The sequence below is a fragment of the Physeter macrocephalus genome, chromosome 2 (assembly GCF_002837175.3).
Source record: "Physeter macrocephalus isolate SW-GA chromosome 2, ASM283717v5, whole genome shotgun sequence".
In the NCBI taxonomy this organism is placed as follows: Eukaryota; Metazoa; Chordata; class Mammalia; order Artiodactyla; family Physeteridae; genus Physeter; species Physeter macrocephalus.
Genome location: NC_041215.1, coordinates 36605615 through 36610701, shown reverse-complemented (window position 1 = coordinate 36610701; position 5087 = coordinate 36605615).

The following is a 5087-nucleotide window of genomic DNA, read 5'->3' as shown; positions in this document are numbered from 1 at the left end:
GTGCCACAACTACTGAAGCCCGCACACCTAGAGCCCAAGCTCCACAACAAGAGACGCCACCGCAATGAGAAACCATGAACTGCAACGAAGAGTAGCCCCCGCTCGCCGCAACTAGAGAAAGCCCACACGCAGCAGTGAAGACCCAATGCAGCCAAAAATAAATAAATAAATAAATGTATTTTAAAAATAAAAATAATAAATTTACCAAGCATATTAGGACATACACAGGGTAGAAATGGGACTACTGAACCTGTTCATGACTGTAAGTCATTTTTTAAAACTTGAGAAATCTCTATTTACATGATTGCATTAGATGTATTTCTTAGAAACCATTACACCTTTCTATGAAATTATTTCTACTCCTTACACATGCATTACCCCTCCCCTCCCTTGTTTGGTGATTCTGTACTATGTTATCTTCTTCTACAGGTGTGATAGTTTCACATTTTACATTCACTTCTCAGATCCATTTAGAACTAATTGTGGCATAAAGTTCCTTTTTTTTTTTTTTTTGCCTATAATACTCAATTTCTCCAGCAGTATTTATTGAAAAGATTATCCTCATTTCATTGAATATTTTGTGTGCTTATGTGAAAATCAATTTGCTATACTTGGGTGGAGCTATTTCTGGGTTCTCTATTCTGTTCCATTGATCTGTGTGTTTATCCCTGCACCAATAACATGTTGTCTTAATTACTGTAGCATAAAAATCTTAAAATCAGATTGACTGACTCCTCCTACTTTCTTCTTCTTTTTTAGTTATCTTACCTAGTCTAGTTCCTTTCCCTTTCCATATAAATAAATTTAAGAATAATTTTGTCTATGTTTACAAAAAAATCTCCCTGGCATTTTGATGTGAATTATGTTAAATCTATATGTCATTTTGCATTGAATTGACATCTTAACCATGTTGAATTTTTCTAGTCCATGAAAATGGTATGTCTCTCCATTTACTTACATCTTCTTTGATTTCTTTCTTCATTGTTTTATAGTTTTCAGTATACAAATCCTGTAAAGTTTTGTTATACCTCAGTATTTCATTTTCTTAAGCAATTATAAAAGATGGGAGAGGCAGTTTTTTCTCTGCTGTTTTTTCTCCCTGCAACCTTGCTGCACTCACTTATTAGTTCTAGGAGTTTTCTGGTAAATTCCTGAGGGTTTTTCTACATAGAGCACCATGTCATCTGCATATAGTAACAATTTTATTTCTTCCTTTCTGATCTGTAGCCTTTTATTTCCTTTTCTTGCTATTTTGCAATGACAAAGAAGTCCAGCATTATGTCAAATAAGAAGAATGAGAGTGAATATCCTTGCCAAAGATCCCAATCTTAGGAGGAAAACGTTGTCTTTCACTATTAAGTAAGAAGTTAGCTGTAGGTTTTTTGTAGATGTTCTTTATCAAGTTTAGGAAGTCTCACTTTATTTCTGTTTTTCTAACAGTTTTTATCATTAGTGTGTGCTTAATTTTTCAAATATCTTTCATGTATTAATTGACATGATCCTGTGATTTTTTGTCTTTACTCTGTTAATATGATGGATCATATTTTCAAATATTGAACTAGCCTTGCATCCTTGGAAAATACTTCACTTGGTTATGATGCATAATTCCTTTTATATATAGCTGAATTTTACTTGCTAATGTTTTGTTGACATTTTTGCCTCCTAAACGTGCATCTCCCAAATCAGCCTCTCCCTGTTGACCACCAGCCACACCACAGCCATCTCTCCCAGGATTGCCCTACCCACACCTGCAATCCATTCTCTACACTGCAGCCAGAGTGATCTGCAAGACTGAAGACATGCCCTTGCTCATCCCCTGCTCAGGGCAGGTTGGTGGCTCCTGGGGCCCTCAGAGAATGTCCAGCCTCTTGATGTGGCAAAGCAGCCTCCCATGGACAGCACAGAGAGTGCATAAAGCCTGCACTAGGGAACCAACTACCCAGATACAAGTCTGTGTGAACTGGTGAAACCATGTAACTCAGATTAGGACTTGAACCCAAGGTCTTTTAACTGAGATCACACATCTGGTCTCAGGACTTAATGAAGCTCAGGTTCTTGATGTCTCGTCACAGAAAGAATTCAGTGAAAGACAAAGTGATAGGTAAGAAGTGGGTTTATTTAGAGAGAAACACACTCCACAGAGTGTGGGCCATCTCAGAAGGCGAGAGGCCTTAGGAGAAACACGCTCCACAGACGGAATATGGACCATCTCTGAAGGTGAGAGACCCCGACATATGGTGTGGTTAGTTTTCAATGGGCTGGGTGATTTCATAGGCTATTGAGTGGAGGATTATTCCAACTGTTTTGTGGAAAGGGTGGGGATATCCAGGAATTGGACCACCGCCCACTTTTTGGCCTTTTATGATTAGCTCTGAACTGTCATGGCGCTGGTGGGTGTGTTGTTTAGCTAATGTATTACAATAAGCATACAATGAGGCTCAAGGTCCACTGGAAGTCAAATCTTCTACCGTCTTGGATCTAGTTAGTTCTAACCAGTTTTTGTCATGTCCTGTGACTATGTCATTCTTTTAAAGGTTGTGCCCTGCCCCCTTCCGTCCTGTTTCACTGGGACAAGTTCTTTGGCCTCATTGTCCCTCAGACCCCTCAACTGTAAACTGGGCATACCAGCAGTACCCACCTCACGGGTTTTTATGGGGATTGAGTGAGATGATAGAGATACAGATAAGTACAGATTGCCCAGCACCGGGCACATAGCAATCATCGTTTTCAGCTGGGAATAAGTGACTGCCGAGAGGCCCCATTGCCCCTCTAGGACACAGTCCACCCTCCAGCCATGCTGGTCTCCTCCAATTTCTTAAGGGTCCTGGGCACCTCCAGCCTTTGTGTGGCTGCCCTTCTGCACCTCTCCCCCAACCTTTGTACCAGCCAACAGCACTCCTCCTGCACTGATGCCCAGAGCCTCCTGTGCCCCTTGGGCTCCCAGGACTCTCTCCCCCAGACCCACCAGAGAACGGTCATGTCTAGTCTCACGTCTATTCAAGTGTCTGCGTCCCTGCCAGATGGAGAGTTCCTTGAAGGCAGGGCTTGTGGCTGATTCATCTTGGCCCCAGCCCTTAGCACAGGGAGGAGCTGGCACTTGGGGATCAGCTGCTGAATGAGTGAATGGAAGAATGAATGAATGAATGAACGAACAGATGAATGAATGCATGTCCCATTCTTCAAGAGAACCCTCCTTTTTCTTCAGCAAAGTTGGCTCACTCTTCCAGGGAAATTTGCCCTGCTTCTGTGGAATTCTCCCAGTCCCCAGGACACAGGGACCTCTCTGCTTCATTCGAGCCATTTGGGGATTTTCTGTCTGGCAGCCAAAAGCATCTTAAATACCGGCACTGGCAGCATCTCACTGCTCAGAGGTGGGGAAGGACTGCATGTCCCATGCTTGTGTTTCCTCTGCAACAACTTGTGCCTATTCAGTAAAGACGCATGGAGGACCTCTTCTGGCCAGAGCTTGGGCTCTTGTGGGGAGAGAGAGCCTGGCAACTGTGGTCCTGCCCTCCAGAGGCTACATCCTGCCAGAGAGATGAGAGAGGGAGCAGCAGGCAAAGGACAGAGACTTCCAGGTATGGGGAAAGCTGAGGGAAGGAAGGGGAGGTAACTTCCAGCCAGAGTGACCTGGGGAGGTTCTATGGAAGAAGTGGCATTTGAGCCAACTCTGAAGGGTGTGGAGGGTTTGAATGAGTGGACTTGAAGGGCAAGGCAGTTCTGGACTGGCTGTGGGGTACCAGCATGAGCTACAGCTGGAGTAGAGCTTCACAGCCTGCTAGGGAGGCAGAGCAATGTAGCTGCTCATTGCTACATTGAAACCGAGCAGGACCCTGTGGGGCTTCTGGGCACAGAAGCCTTTCTGTCCCCTATTTCTTACAGGAAACAGACTCCAGCCTCCATGACCTTCCCTGGGTTCCCAGGGGCAGATTCCAATGGTTGCTAAAGTTGCTAATAGGAAAGGAGGGGGTGCAGAAATGGGAGAGGTGCAACCAGGAAACAATAGTGCAGCCTTGGGGCAGGGTCCTGGTTCCACCTCAAGGGATACACATAACAACACGCCTTTAAGCTCTTTAAGATGTCAGCCTTCTTCATACTAGAGAAAGACCACCTGAAGCTACATTAAAAGAACCAGAGACACTCATCAAGAAGATTACCTGAGATAAAATTGGGGGAATGCAGGCCCTGCACACACCCTAATCTTATCAGCAACCTCACCCTTGAATCCTTGCTACAAAACTCATCAAATCCTCCCAGGCTGGGACACACAGTCTTGAGGGCATTAGCCTGCTATGGCCCCCTTTGCCTGGCAAAGCAATAAAGCTATTCTTTTCTACTTCACGCAAAACTCTGTCCCGAGATACAATTCGGCACTGTTGCACAGAGACTGAGTTTCAGCATCAGTCCCAGCACTTCCCCTTCCTGCTGTGCAGTCTTGAGCAAGTCACCTAACCTCTCTGAGTCCCAGAGAGATCCTTTCTCTCAAATAGGTACAACCTTAATAAAAATATCTTTCTTATTGTATTTGGGGAAGAACACCATGATATTTTGAATGTAGAAGTATTTAGTGCAGCTTCTGAAAGACTTCCCAGAAGAGATGCCTAAGTAAGATTTTGAAGAATGAATAGGAGTTTTTCAGATGGACAAAGGATAGGAAGACATCTCAGAACATAGGGGAAAGCAAGAACAAAGCACAGAGGCATGAAGCGGCCCTGGGTGGATGCTTGCTCACCGGAACACGGAGTTACACCATCAGGAGGAAGCTCACCGAGATGTACTTCCATCACACAGAGACCCAGGGCTGTGTGGGCCAGAAAGGGTTTTGTTGAAGATGATGGTAGTGGTGATGGTGACAGCCAAAAGGAAGAGAAAAGCTCAAGAAGCAGAAAGAGCAGGAGAAGCAATGGAAAGAGAAGCAGAGGAAAAGGAAATACCCGTTCCTCTGCCAGGCCTACTCCCACCTCAGAAACTTTGCACATGCTGTTCCCTCTGCCAGGTGTGCTGTTCCCCCAGATAACCATGTGAATTCCTCCCACAGCTCCCCAGGCCTCTATTCAGTGCCTGCTGACCAGAGTCTTTTTTTTTTT